This window comes from Trachypithecus francoisi, unplaced genomic scaffold (assembly GCF_009764315.1).
Source record: "Trachypithecus francoisi isolate TF-2019V2 unplaced genomic scaffold, Tfra_2.0 Lachesis_group2, whole genome shotgun sequence".
Taxonomy (NCBI): Eukaryota; Metazoa; Chordata; class Mammalia; order Primates; family Cercopithecidae; genus Trachypithecus; species Trachypithecus francoisi.
The window spans coordinates 42,911,194-42,927,152 of NW_022681465.1; the positions used below are offsets into that span (position 1 = coordinate 42,911,194).

Consider the following 15,959-nt stretch of genomic DNA (forward strand, 5'->3'; position numbering starts at 1 on the left):
TGAGCTATTGAGATGATTTCTTTCTCCTTCTATCTTGTATTACAGCCCCACATAGTTGCTTCTATTCTAAATTGTAAGCTCCTTTAGAGTAGACAGGCATTACAGCAGATGGGATAATGTAGCAGCAGCCATGACTACACCAATCTGTACGTGATATGATATGTATTGCATGTTCTTCCTAGTTTGGTAAGAAGTTTTCAGCATGTCCCTTTCAGCACTTTGCAGTTAGCCAGCTCTATGGTATTGTCATATTTTCAGAGTGCTAGTAGCAAGAGTAATGGGTAATGGGGGAAAGTACTTTTTATCACACAATTACTAATATGCAGTTGGCATATTAAATGATTGAATTTATTCACTTTGTAAACACTTATATCACTTACTAAGTAAAAGAAAGCATGTTAGACTCTGTTTTAAATAAAAAGTGGAATAAAATTACAGTCTTTTCTACTAGTGAATAATAATATGTTCAAACCTTATTTTGTATAATGCTTTTTCAATCCCTTCCAGGAAGGAGACGGAAGTCGAAATAGGAGTTGGAGAGGTAGGTTGTTGTAGTTTTACTTCCCTTTACAGCCGCTCATTGGAAACAAATGTAGAGAAGCAGCTGTGCTTGGGCTTGTGTAACTTGTAACATATGCAGCCAGGATTAAGAGCTGAGCAAGCCAATGCTTTAGGGTTATCCTTTCTTTTTCTTGCCATTTTAGGCATCAGAACCTTGATTTCCATTGTCATTTGTGTCCACCTAGCTCAGATATCTAACTGAAACAATATTTGAAAGGGCCATAAAATTACACAATTATAAAGAGAGTTACAACCTTAATTGAATAAAGTAGACCCTACACAAGAGTGTGTGTGTGTGTGTGTGTGCGTGCATGTATTCTGAATATTTGAGATCAATTTTTCTCCACTAGGAACTAGTAAACTAGTAAGATGTAGTTTAGAGAATTTTTTTTTCTCTTTTCTTAGATGCTCTAAATTTATCTTGGTTTTTGCCCAGTTGTATTAATTAGGTCACTCCAAGAGTCAAATACACAATCATTTCAATAAAATGTGGTAACTTCTACAATTGAGATGTATATAAAGATCACAGGGAAGGAATCCTGAATTTGGCCTGTGGGAACCAGAGCAATTTCTTCACAGAGTAAACTTTCAGTGGAGCGTTGAGAATGAGAAGGTGTTTTCTATATGTGCAAGTGAGAGTGGGGAATCTTAAATTGAGTGAATGGCATTGATTCAATTACTTACCCACTGAACAGTCATTTATTGACCATCTTCTACATGCCAGAAACCTCTACATGTGGTGAATGCTGTGGATACAAAAACGAAGATATAGTCCAGATATCAAGAACTTGCTTGGGGAGAAAGACACAAATAGATGATTATAAAATAAGATTGTGGGCCGGGTGCAGTGGCTCCCGCCTGTAATCCTAGCACTTTGGGAGGCCAAGGTGGGTGGATCACGAGGTCAGGAGTTCAAGACCAGCCTGACCAACATGGTGAAACCCTGTCTCTACTAAAAATACAAAAATTAGCCGAGTGTGGTGGCGCCTGCCTGTAATCCCAGCTACTCAGGAGGCTGAGGCAGAAGAATTGCTTGAACCCAGGAGGCGGAGCTTGCAATGAGCCAAGATCATGCCACTGCACTCCAACCTTGGCGACAGAGTGAGATTTCATCTTTAAAAAAGTGTGCATGGATGCTGGGTCAGTAGCTCATGCCTGTAATTCCAAAGCTTTGGGAGGCTGAGAAAGGGAGATTGCTTGAGACCACTGTTCAAGACCAGTTTAGGTGACATAATAAGATCCCATCTCTACAGAAAAAGTTAAAAATTAGCTGGGCATGGTGGCATGTACCTGTAGTCCCAGGTACTCAGGAGGCTGATTGCTTGAGCCAGTAAGTCAAGTCTGCAGTAAGCTATGATTGCACCATTACACTCCTGCCTTGGTGACAGAGCAAGACCTTGTCTCAAAACTAAAACTCAAAAAACAAACAAACAAAAAATGTATGCTCAGAGAATCAGAGGTATAATGGAAAAATAAAAAATGGAGTGAAGGTAGGTGAAAGCCAGCTTGGTTTGGTATGAATATACCAATTTATGAGGAAATTTGAATGCACTTAAGAGATGGCAGATTCTATAGTGTCTTTGATGGGAAACTATTGAGAAATTTATGCAGTTAGATTTGCTCTCATTTAATATAACAATATCACTTTCAACAGTGTGAAGGGGACAGACACAAGATATGAGACAACTGCAGTAATTCAGGCAAGAAGTAATATACACCATGACTGGCAGAAGCAGTGAAGATGGAGAGAATAAATAAAATCTTTTATTCACAGATTTGATATAAGGTTAAAGGAGAAAAATAATTACAGAATAAATACAAATAAATGCCAGGGTTCAGGTTTTGCAATGGATGAGAGACAGAACATGTAGACCAAATAGAGTCTTGAAAGGAAGATGATGATTCAGTATCCTTTGGCATTTTCAGATGAATATAATTGGAGAAATTAGAGTTAAGAGTCTGAAGATCAGAATAGTGCTATGATTAATTTAGGTTGGGGAGGTAGAAGAGAGCTGATGGTAGGTGATAACACTGCTTGATAAGTGTATGTAGGATGAGAAGAAAAGAGAGACAAGGATAGAATTTGAAGAAGCTTCAGAACATAAAAGAAGGGTAGGAGATGATGAGCTTAAAAGGATGCTGGAGAGCAATAGCCATAGAAAGGAAGAGAAAAAAGAGAGTTTCATGTTAGAAACGTGAGAGGACAGTGTTTCAGTGAAGGATTTAGCAACAATATTAGACTTCAGAGAGATCATGTAAGGTAAAAGCTAAAACTATTGGATATTCTTTTGTCTTTTTTTTTTTTCTGCATCCGCAAGTGCTCAGGCTTTATTTACAATGCCAACACTGCAGGGAATGAACAGCCTCCATTTGGGCCTCTCCGGTCAAAACCACCTTTTTAAGTCAGAGGCTCAGGCCCAGGCCTTCCAGGTCATGGTACTCTGCCCTGAAGCCAGAGAATCTGATGGACTGGCAGGCCAGGCTGGGCAGGTTCATGAGGCAGGCGGTCTGCATGGCAGTTAAGTCAGGGACAGTAACCAATAGCCAAAGCTGGGGGTGCTGCCACAAAAGTAGACATGTGGGCATGCTGGGAAGAAGAACGGGTCGGTTTTGCAGAAGGGGTAACAACCTAGGGTGTCAGGGATTGTGGGCTGATGTGACGGACCCGCGGGGTCCACTCCAGGATCTCCAAGTGATCCTCCATACTGCTGTACCTGAAAATGTCACACGTTCTGTCCCGATGTCCCCAGGAATCTGACTCCATCAATGGTGGCCTGGTAGGGTTTGATGACTAGCTGGAGCATGGAGTAGGCAGTGGCCAGCGGGAACATGCAGGGGTGGAGGGGCTGCTGGGGGAGTGTGTAGTTGGTGGGATCAAACTCGCCAGGCATCACGTCCACCGGCACTGAGGCGCTCAGCTGCAGGAGGATCTCATCCAGCATCTTCGTGACCTCCACACTGGCTGCCTGGGTTTTCTTGGTGAGATACTTGGCCTTGTTGATAGAATCTCTGCTCTGGGTGCTGTGGCTGAGGGGGTTGCCGGCAAGGATGACCCGGGAGACGTGGGCGGCGCTGTAGTGCTCACCTTCGTCCCCAAGCTACCCTGTCACCACGTCCACCAACAACTGGGTGCCCAGCAACCTCTCGCCCCCACCTCCACCCAGGCCCGGGCCAGACACCAGCAGCAGGAACCTATCTGTGTCAAGCAGGGGTGCGGGCTTCTGGGGAACGAGGTCAGCAAAGCAGTGGTCTTCCATCAGAAACTTCCCGTCGTCTCTCACGGAGCCAAACACGGCCAGGACTGTCCCTATAACCAACTTTGACACGTCAGTAGTGCCTTTTAGTTTGATACGCTGCAGTTCATCTTCCAAGACCAGCTCGTCATCTGGGTGGATGTATTTGCTGCGAGGAGGCTGGTGGAGCAGGTTGTGCTCCTAGCTGATCTCCTGCAGGATGGAGGGCTGCAGCTGCATGGACTTGAACAGAGTGCCCGCCAGACAGCACTTCTCCAGGGACTGCAGCTCACACAGCTTTTTCACTCCCACTCCCCTGCCCCAGTGCTGCTGGACCCGGTTCTCCAGGAAGGGTCTCATTTGGATGAGGCGGGTGGCATAAATATGGGAGTACTGCTGGCTAAAACCGTGCTCTCCGCGAGGCGCGCCGCATCCTCAACTATTGGATATTCTAAATGGATCATTGATGGACATGATATAAGTTCCTTTCCGTAGAATTTTGTGCACTTCTGTTTATTCCTTGACCCATTGTGACTTTCTGTGTGTTATAGTGGGTCAAGGAATAAACAGATGTGCAAAATTGAGATTTTGAAAGTGAATTTCCTTTCAAGTTATAGAAACTTGTAGGCAAACAGAAGAGCATATTTAGGGTAGTGCCTATGGGGTGTTTGCATGATTAAAGAAGACTCTTAAAAGATACGGTGATGATGTTCATAGGTTTGCGTAGTGAGGGAGAAGGAACCATGGAGAAGGGAGGCTGAAGGATGAATAAAGGAGTGGGGATAATTGAGTGAACAATAGCTCAGAGAGGCAGAGGGATAGAGAATGAAGTTGCTGATTCGGTTTTGCTTGTCCCATGCTTTTCTTGTCCTGTAACACACTAAACTGGGCAGGACGCTTCTTTGTAAAACCTGAATATTAACTTGGTTTCTGTATTTATCTCCGCGGTGTTGAATTGAAAGAAACACAGTCTAGCTACCAAAAAAGTAAGTACATTTTTTTATTGGTGCCCCTCTAAAAATGCCCAGGGCAGGGATAGTACCGTCCTAGCTTTGAGCAAAACTTTAAAAATTTCTCTTTTGACATCTCTTTCCTTTGAGAATTTTTTTTTTCACTTATTACAGCTGCATTTACTACATTTTTCCATAGTATATTATTGGACAATTAAACAGACTACTCTTCCTTTTTCAACCTTTCTTTCTCTTCCCAAAGTTACATGCTTTTGAATCTGGCATAAAAATCTCTCCTGCTCCCTCTCCACTTTCCAAAAGAAGTTCGCCCTATTAGTGTGAGGACTTGATGATGGATGGAAGAGAGCAGACAGGCACATGGAAATAAGAGGAATTAAAGCCAAATAACCGACCCACTAGTTGTCAAACTTGAACATTCATCAAAAACACCTGGACAGCTTGTTAAAGCCCCCGTTACTGAACTGTACCCCTAGAGTTTCTGATTCACTAGGTCTGGGGTGGGGTCTAAGAATTTGCATTTCTTTAGGTTTCCATGTGTTGCTGATGTTTTTGTGGGACACACTTTGAAAAACCACTCAACTAGCTCGCTTAATAGGCAGCAAATCAGAGCAGACTTGGGAGCAATGGAATAAGATTACTAACATGAAGTATGAGGCACAGTCTTTTTTTTTTTTTTTTGAGACGGAGTCTCGCTCTGTCGCCCAGGCTGGAGTGCAGTGGCCGGATCTCAGCTCACTGCAAGCTCCGCCTCCCGGGTTCCCGCCATTCTCCTGCCTCAGCCTCCCGAGTAGCTGGGACTACAGGCGCCCGCCACCTCGCCCGGCTAGTTTTTTGTATTTTTTAGTAGAGACGGGGTTTCACCATGTTAGCCAGGATGGTCTCGATCTCCTGACCTCGTGATCCGCCCGTCTCGGCCTCCCAAAGTGCTGGGATTACAGGCTTGAGCCACCGCGCCCGGCCTGGGGCACAGTCTTTATTACAAACAAAAGGGCAAGTCTGCTTATTAGAAGACCTGAAACAAGATCTGCTTGATGCTGAGCTCCTGACTGGCCCAGGGTCATTTACTCCTTGCAGGGCTTCACTGGGTCCACAGTTTGATAAAGAGGTGCATATAGGAGTGGTAACTGTCTGAGCCAGATGTTAGGACTGGAGGGATTCAAAGATGGACAGGGAGGCAGGCTTTTACAAATTAGTTTTACAAAGGACAAGCAACTGAGGCAAGTGAGGTAAAAATTAGTATTTCAATATTTTCCCCAGAGAGTCTCAAGAAGTTCTGTGACTCATTCAAATGTAGTTTTGCAGCCAGACATAATTTTCTGACCCTTTAAATGAATGTTTTTTTTCCACCTACAATGTGTCTATTTACAAGCAATTACATAGTTTATGAGTCTAATGTCTATGATAGCTTTACCAATTTTGAGAAGTAATACATTCCCAAATGCATGTCTTAATCTATGTAATTATGTATAACTTTAGTGAAATTGAAGCCATACATTTCTAGTTCAAGTTAAACAATCAAATTTCCATATTGTTGAATAGCTAAACAGATTTTATGCTTATGATATCCCTTAAGAACTTGTTAATGTGGATTTTACAATGTTGTGTTCCACAGAAAACATTGACTTATGTCCAGGTAAACAGATGCCAGAGCAGGGAAGAATATTATGGGAATGAGTCTTTATTTTCATAAATTCTCATATAATTTTAACACAGGTGAAAAAACATGTCTCATTTCCCTTAAGATTTACCTTTTCTAAGTAAGTAGTATTTAGAATTTCATGTTACTGTATCTATTGCTATGCAGTTGAGCAAGTTAGATTGTAAGGAAATAACCATATTGGAGAGAAGAGAAAAACAACAGACACATAATCACCTAAACTTTGGACAAACCTCTGAAATGGAAGCCAATCTAGCAATGAAATCACAATAAAATTATAAATTTATGGAGGAAAAGCTGGGAGGTTAATTTTACCCTTTAAAACCTCAATGAAGCACAAAATTCAGGGGAAAAACTAATAATTATGATGAAGAATTGTAAGATTTGGAACATCAACTCAGCAAATGAAGACATTACCACATGGCAGACATTAGCCAATAAAAGGCATCCAATCACTCTAAAATGAGCTCGTAACACAAAATGTGAGCACTGTGGATTTCCAGAGAGATGGTGCATTTATTAAAAGAATCCATTTATTACTTTCTACAACTGAACTCATCCAATGCACATTTACTGAGCATAGACAATGCATGAAGAGCACAGACAATGGGCTTGCACTTTGTGTGAAGTGCTTAGGAGGATTAAAGAATAAGTTAGATACAGGTCCTGACCTTAAGGAGCTTACAATTTTTTTTTTTAGAATGTGTGACTGAAGGGAAAAGAGATGAATAAATAACCATAAGATAAGGTGAGACACCAAAGATAAAAAGCGACTCTTTTGACAAGGCAGAAAAAAATGAGTATGAGAAACTGGGGAGGAGGCGAAATTTAAGATGACCTTCAAGAAGGAGAAGCAACTGAACTGAGCTTTATGGCATGCATAATAGTCTTTGATTTTTTTTATTTTTAAATTTTCTTAAAGTATATACTATATCATTACACTGAAAAATGCCACAAAATACACCTACAAGTGGCAATTTAATGTAAAACCAACACACTTTAACATGTGAATCAAAGCATAGTACATAGGAGTATAAAAAGATTGGTGGATATGGGTGATATACCAGACAAAGTTTATGCACTAGCAACAAACCTCTCCTGTATCTCAGTGGCTTAACGTAACTACAGTTTATTTATTATTTACACAAAGTTGGCTGCAATCTGCTCACTCTTTAGCAACTGTTTGCCATGCAGTGTCTCAGGGACCTTCTCTCTGGTATTATCACAGAGCCTCCTCTCTGATGGCTGTATCAGGAAAGAGAGTGCTAGTGGATTCATCTTGACAATTAAATACTCTGGCCTGAAAGTGATATATGTGGCAATGAGTCACAGGCCATTGGCCAAAATTAGTCACATAGCCGTGAGTGCCTTCAAGTGTTCAGAAAAGTGTAGTTCTCCTGCATCTTCAGATGGGGTTGGATGTAGGTGGGATGTGGCAGAAGATGAGGTTGGAATGCCAGGGTTAAATCAGATTCTGAAAGACCTGATGTGGTTTGATAAGAAATTTCACCTTGGTTTTATATGTAGTGGAAAAACAAAGGTTTTGAATAGGGTAGATATAATAGGCACTGTGCAGAAAATGACTTTGGTAAAAAGCACAGAGGGTTGTTTGGAGATAGGCAGAACCTTTAGAAGACTCATGGAGAAGCTGGAGCAAGTAATTGGGTTCCAATCAATGCAGTATTAAATAATAGCATGACTGGAAAGGATGAAATGGATTCAAGAAATTTTCACAGGTAGGTTTAATTGGAATTACTTGATATAATGACTGAAGGAGAAGGAAGAGTTAAATATAATTAAATATAATTCACCTTTCTATCTTGGTTTACTACTGAGTGGGTGGTGATGCTGTTAACTGATGAGATAACCATTTACTCAGAAGCAGCAGAAGACTTGGGGTAAACTTGATTGTGATCCTTGCAAGAAAATCACTTGGAAATATTGACCAAGCAGTCACAAATACATTTTTGAATCAAAGAAGAGAGGCTAGAGCTAGACATGGAAATATGGAAATACAGTAGTACACCCTTATCCTTGGGGGATATGTTTCAAGACCTCTGGTGGATGCCTGAAACCAGAGACAGTAGTGAACTCTATACATACTATGTTTTCTTCCCTATACATACATGTCTGTGATAAAGTTTAATTTATAAATCGGGCACAATAAGAGATTAACAAAAATAATGAATAATAAAATAGAACAATTATAACAGCATACTGTAATAAAAGTTATGTGAATGTTCGCTTTCTCTCTCTTTCTCAAAATATCTTAATATTTCCAGGCCATGGTTGGCCGTGGGTAACTGAAACCCTAGAAAGCAAAACTGCATATAAGGAGGAGCTACTGTACTTGGCCTCAAGATGACAATGGAGGCAGTGGGGTTTCCCCTGGAGAAGAGGCTGAGGATGAAACTCTGGGAAACCTTCACTGTGTGAAAAGGTGGATGCAAAGCCCAGTCTGCTCATTTCTAGAACAGAAGCTTTGTATTAGCCTAGGGCTGCTGTAATGGAGTACCACAAATGAGGTGGCTTAAACCACAGACACTGTCTCACAGTTCTGGAGGATAGAAATCTGAGATCAAGGTGTTGGCAGGGTTGGTTCCTCCTGAGGGCTGTGAGGGAGAATCTGTTCCATGTCTCTCTCCTGGCTTCTGGTGATTTGCTGGTGATCTTTGGTGTTCTTTGGCTTTAGCTAAGTCACTCTGATCTCTGACTTAATCTCCTTGTGGTGCCCTCCCTGGATGCATGTCTGTGTCTGCATTCACATTTCCCCTATTTATAAGGACACCAGTCAGATTGGATTAAGGCCCACACTAATGACCTCAGTTATCCTGATCATCTGCAGACACTATTATCAAATAAGGTCACATTCACAGGTACTGGGGTTAGGACTTCAGTATATGAATTTTGGGGTAACAAATTCTATCCATAAAAGGCTTCTTCTACCCCTCCTTCTAGCATGATTTGGAGTAGGGAGAAAGAAGCCAGACTGCAATAGGCCGATAATTAATAAGAGATTTTTAAAAAGCCAAGGCTGGGAATGTAAACTATTCATTTGGAACTACATCCATTACAAGTCAAATGATGAGGGCAAGGGCTCCAAGGCTCACACAATTTCCAGAACAAACTACTTTACAGTTTGCCAAAGAATCATTCAAAGTCTATGGTATATTAAGAGTGCTTGCTTGCTGCAAGATTCTTTCTTCAAACTAAAACACATGGGCTTGCTTGTTTGGCAAAGAATGCATATATTCCTAGAAGATGAGCTAGTAATCATTTGCTTTGCATTTAGTGTAATGTGCTCTTTTCTGATGAAACTTGGAAGTTTGAGTTTGAAAAATGATGTGTCTAAGAGAGTATGGACTAAGCAATTTTAGATATGGCAGAGCAATAAAAAACATTCTTGCCATAGATTCATTGGAGGTGCAAGGACACAGATTAACCTTGGGAGGTATATTATAGCATTTATTTTTTCAAAAGAAAGGAAAGACTTGGTATTTAAATTCTTGCTTTCATTTGAGGAAGGAAAAATATAAATCTTGGGATATCTGAAAAATATTAAAATATTCACAGAATTAACCGTCAGTGATAATATCAAATGTCACATTTCTACTCCATCTCATATTGGGAAAAACTGATGTAACCAAATGGTGGTATATCAGGCTTTTTCCCTAAGCATTATGGTGTGTTAATTTTCTACCAAAAATTTTGGGTATTAATATGGGTATTCAATTTTGTTTTGAGTCTTAAATGAGGTGGTTTTGTGATTTGCAGTTGGATTTAACATAAAAACAAAGGAATTGAAGTATTTTTGTAACAGAATTTTAATAGTATCTATTTTTCAATGACATTTCTTTGTCCTCTTTTTTTTTTGTTTTAAAAATGATACATGTTGAGAGAGAAGCTAATTGAATACATTTTTCCTAAACATTACACATTAAAATCAGTGATGCTTCTACAGCAATCATGTTCTGAAAGAGCACTTTCATATCTTATGGGTTTTTGTTCTTTTACACAGTTCATATGAGTGGAATATACTGTTCTTCAGAAAAAATAATGATAATGTAGACAGATATTGAACTTATCTCTACTCTGATGGAAGTTCAGTGTATGTTGCTGATTATGTATGATACGTTTTCCATAAACAGGCACAGAGTGACCCTAGTGGAAACTGAGCTCGCAGGGTAATTGTGCTCAGTATTGTTTCCCTATCATGCATGCCTATCATTCTATTCTCCAGTTTGTCTTGGAGACTTCACTGTTGCTTCTGAACCTGGTATTAGGAACCGAGCTCTTTCTTTATGGTTTGCCTTGTTTCGACAAGTGTAACAGCATCTCTCCTTATTTCACCCACATTTCTACATTATTCTGATGGCAAAAGGATTAAAACTTCTTTTATGAGAAAACACTAAAAATGTTAACTCAGAAGAAGGTCTGTGAAAAGAACACTGAACTCGGGATCAGAAAACTTGAATCATTTAGGTGCTATTTAGCCTTGTTAGTCTACTTATGTGCTGCATTCTTGGACAAGATATTTGACTCCTTAGTAATTCATTAATTCAGTAAGCCATTAACTCATTCATCTATTAATCTACTCCTTTTCACCAAGCATTTATTGAATGTTCCCTGTGTTTTAAGCACTGTGTTAAACACAGGATGGTAAGATAAAAATCAGACATTCCTTTAAAGGCAGTCACAGATAAATTAGGAAGAGTTAAAAAATTATGATAGGAATGATATGTTACAGTAGAGATAATCATTAGTAGAATAATATGATTTCTATTGCTCTTTTTACTTTTATAAGTTTACGGTTCTAATTCTATAAAAGTTCTAAAAGTTATTCACATACCTTTTGACTTTGGGATAAAACAAACCTAGAAATTCAAAGATAAAAAAGTAAACCTGTTCCTGTATTTAATGGGCCACTGGTTTAGAAGGAAAATGGATGGGTAACTGAATGCGTGTGTGTGTGCGTGTGTGTATGTATACCTTATTGTGTCTTTGGAGTCCTTGGCCTACAGCATTGCTCTATTACTGCAGGCATCCTACGTTCATTTGAATGAATGTAATTCATTCAGAGTAAGGAATTTGAAGTGAGTGGCAGCATGAGTGGTGCTAGATGGAGTAAGGAAGGAGACACAAAACTTTGTAATTCTCATTTCCATATGTGGGTCAAAATGGCAAGGGAAGTCAGAGAGGCCAGAAAGCAATAAGACTCCGGAAAAGTACTTGGTATTCCTTCCTGAACCCAAAGAAAATTTATAAAGAGTGTAGGCAGTCCATGATTTACAGAAATATATGGTCAAAAATGAGTCATAATAATGAACGTTTCTTGTTTTCTAAATGGCTATAGATTCCATTTAGGCCCTAGTAGAGTAATTACCTTATAAGGCTAAAAATTATCTTTAGACAGTCTTGATGGTTAATACATACTACTCTAGAAGTCTACTTCGAATACTTTTCAACTACGATTTTAACAAAAAAGAACTAATAATATTTCCACAGGTAGACTTTAAAAAAATGTAATAGAGATCATATGATTGACATACTTCCTCTGTTTAATCACACAAACATAATCCAACTCAGGAATTTCAGAGTTAACTTAATACAGTGAATTACTTTCAAAGTATTGGAAGGGCTGGGGCACTGACTGAGTAAGGTTACCTAGAAAGTAGTACCTATATTAAGCCACTACTACCCATAGGCCTAGAAGTCCAAAGGAGAAAATAGTGTTACCTAGAGTCCATATGCAGGTGAGATTGTTGAAGTTGAAATCGGGTTACCTGAGTAGAACTTGGAGCCACATATACCTATCATTGTTATGGCTGCTACTGCCTTTAGAAGCTGGGAAGAAAATGGCCTCCTTCTTTCTTCAGTTTTCTTCCAGTGCTTGCCTTCCATTGGCAGAAATCTAACAGAAAGTCAAGGGAACTTGGGAAAAATATCTTTGCTGGCTCCCTGTCCGTGAGGTACAAAAAAGGCAGAGAACAAAGGAGGAGCCGGGAGACAGCACCCCCTCCAGAACACATGTCATTGTCTCTTCTGTCTTTAATAATCTGCTAATTTTCCTGAAACTCCTTCATCACTATGATGCAGTGAAGGGAAGAGTGAGTTAAACTAAGGGAAGGAGGAAGATGTTACATAGCGACAGCTCCTGAGAGAAGAGAAAGGAAATTAGGCAGAAAGGTCTGAGAAGAGGGAAAACAGAAAAGGCATATGAATGGCAAGGGGTCAGATAAGGGTTCTGTCAAATGTATGCTTAATTGGGCTCAAACCCTTTGGGTTGGAGTACAGTGAAGGCTAACAGAAAAATCTAGTTAAAATTGTGGAGTTCATAGATAAGGGGAGGGGTTAAGTTAAGCTTGATAGTTGCTTCAGGTACTATCCTGAGAACTTTTCAAATTCCTTGAAGAAATCCCATGTTTATCATGGTATAACACAAATATGGCAGCACATGATTGGTCAATTAGAAATGCTGAAGGAAGCATTAGACAAGTGCATTAAATAATGCCCCTGGTTGCCCATGGCCCATGAGATTATCTAGGGATTCCATAATTTCTAGAGTGTCCTGTTATTAAGAGAATCAGTGCAATGCAAGAAGCCTGGGGTTGGGACAAGGATGCTGCAGAGTACAGGGACTGTGATATAGGAGGTTACAGCAGGATCTAAGGACTTTGGGAATAGTTACTACCGTGACCCCTCTGCCTCCTCTCCACACCCCCAAAGCACTAGGCAGTACAAAGCACAAAATATTGCACACTAGAACAGGGTGCTCAATAACCTGATACAGAGGGGAACAGACCAGCAGAGGCCAGCAAAGACCCAGATGCTAGTATGTAAGTCAACATGAGAACATGGGATTATCCTTTTATACCCAGAGAGGACCTTGGGAAAAAGAGAAGGAGGTAAGATCACTTGAGAGGGAGAGAATCAGCTTTAGTACAGAGTTTTAAGCACTATTTTTTTTTAAAGCAATTTAAAGTTCAAACTGGAAGATTACAACATGGATATACACAAAGCAAGATAAGGTGAGTTACATGGCAGTGGGGGGAATTCACACTGTAGAAGCTTATTCTTTGTCATGTCATGCTTCTGATATTATGAAAGATGTACTACTTGTAATTGGTTATAATGAAAGTCAACATTTTTCCAATTGAACCCTTTTTAGAATAGAAAGTTTAAGATTTCAGGCTGGGTGCAGCAGTGCCAGCCTGTAGTCCCAGCTACTCAGGAGGCTGAAGTGGGAGGATCATTTGAGGCCAGGAGTTCAAGGCTGTAGTCTGTGATGACTGTGCCCGTGAATAGCCACTGCACTCTAGCCTGGGCAACATAGCAAGACCTAGTCTTTAAAAATTAACAAATAAAAGATTTCAAATGGTCTGTGATATATAAAGTACAATAGTTCCAGAAAATTAGTTACTTTCAAATTATTGATATTTATTATTTCCTGTGATATAACATAGTTAAAGCTAATTTTCAGGAGGAAAGTTTCATTTTGTAATTATTCATTATTTATACTCTGATGGGGATGGGATTTGGTGTTCTTAAGACTCTACAGAAAACATGACCTTTTGTTCATAATTGAAAGTGATTATTATGAGAAGCTCATAATTGAAAGTGATTCATTTATTTGCAAAAGATAGGGTTATTGTAGGAACAAAAGGATAGTCTTTATTAAAGTTTATAAGCCAAAGGATATGAGATTATTTCCATTCATCCCCATCTTTCCATAATGCTTTTGTAATGGGAACAAATATTAAAATGATCCATTCTTGTCTTAAAAGGTTATATTCAGATTTGGACAACTTAATAAATAATAGAGAACTCCTAGGTAACCCACCAATAATGGGATCTTGACCCCAAAGGTGTCAAACCACTTTGAAGTAATCCAAAAGCGCATCAATTGTATTTTTGTATATTTTATTTGTGTTGGTGTGAACTACCATATTAAATTGCATTAAATAACTACTTAAATAAGTAAAACAATAATTTAGAAGTAAAACCATTTTATGTTTGGGCTTAGACTCCTCTAAGCAATCTGTACAGACTAATTATTTGTGTCCGTACATGCATGGTGATCTCAAAATGAATTCATTTATCGTTTTATGCATTAACTTCTCAGGCTGCTTGGGTATCATTCTCTGCTGGCTATTATATTATCAGGTCACCATCGTGCTAAACTGTAGGACATGTTAGCTGATAATTCCTAGAAAGTGCTTACTTTTGAAATAAAGAGCAAAGAAAAAAAAAAAATCAAGCCACAGTGCTGACTGAAAAAAATATTTATATTTATATTAAAGCCCTTAGCTAGATTCTCAGACACATCACTGTTTAAAATGCAGTCACCTGACAAAAACAGTTCTAATTATTACCCCCTTGGGCGAACATTTTTCAGAGTGACTGGCTAAAATGCACTCCAGCTCATAATTTCTGTCTCTGACAGTGGAAGACATAACCTAGTTTCCTCTAATGCAAAAGTCTCTAATCTAGAGGGCAAGACCCTGCTCAGTATAACACTGAAGGGAGAAAATGCAATTTGAGCACAAGGAAATTGCACACATAGTTGGATAGTTCTACCACTCTCGGTTTTTTTTTTTTTTTTTCTCCTTGGGTTTAAATGTCTTGTTTTATTTTATACTAAATTATGACCTGGCTGAAATTGCTATGTTTTCTTTGTCATATTCTAGAAACCTCTTACTATAAAAGTGAAGGTTATGCGATAGTTCCATACTTCCATTTTTTAAGGGGGTGGGAGTGCTCACATTTTGACAGTTCAGCAGTGAAAGTATTAAAAGTTACTGTGCTTGCTACAGCAATATTTTTTTCCTTTGAATAACAGCTCTTTTGTCTTGGCAAATGGGGCATATATACTGCATTAGAAAAAGGTAATTAAATCTTTTTGAAATGACAGAGGTGCAGATTTTTTGATTTGGACTAATCAGTAACAATTTCATTGTTGAATCTCTGAACGAGCAAACTTTTATTATTGTTGGGAGAGGTGAATTAACCTCAAATTGTTCTGGTTCACTTCACAGGCGGTGGCTGAGTAATACATCACCCTGAAACAACTGATAAGCCAGAAGACGAAAGAAGTTTCAGGGAAGTCAGTCAGAAGTCTTGGAAGGAATGCGGCTATGGGAGGGCATTACTGGGAATTTTCATGAACAATTTTATTTCTGTGAATTGGAGAGTCATTGTCCCTTTCCCATCTCTTTCTGCTGACAGCTGCTGCTTACCTCCTTCCTTCCAGCTGGGAGGGCAGCCGCATGGCTGCGAATGCCGCTGACGCCAGGATGGCTCCTTAGCGAGCAACCAGGGCATCAGTTTCCTCCTGGAGACTGCACATGTCACCTTCACGTCTCATGCATCTTCCATCATTTATGTGAATATATCAAGAGGCTCTGGTAGAAGGCACTAGGCTATGAAAGTGCAGTCTAATCGGTGACTGAGAACAAAGGCCGCCTTCAGCTAGGAATGATTCTCTACTGTGGTAAAAAATACTTTCTTTTTTCCTCTAAAATGACTTTGAATTCTAAA

General features: G+C 39.5%; 1 pseudogene; it reads right to left on the minus strand.

The window, feature by feature from the left end:
• Positions 1-2,964: 2,964 nt before the first annotated feature.
• Positions 2,965-15,743, minus strand: LOC117066035 (annotated as a pseudogene).
• Positions 15,744-15,959: the final 216 nt, after the last annotated feature.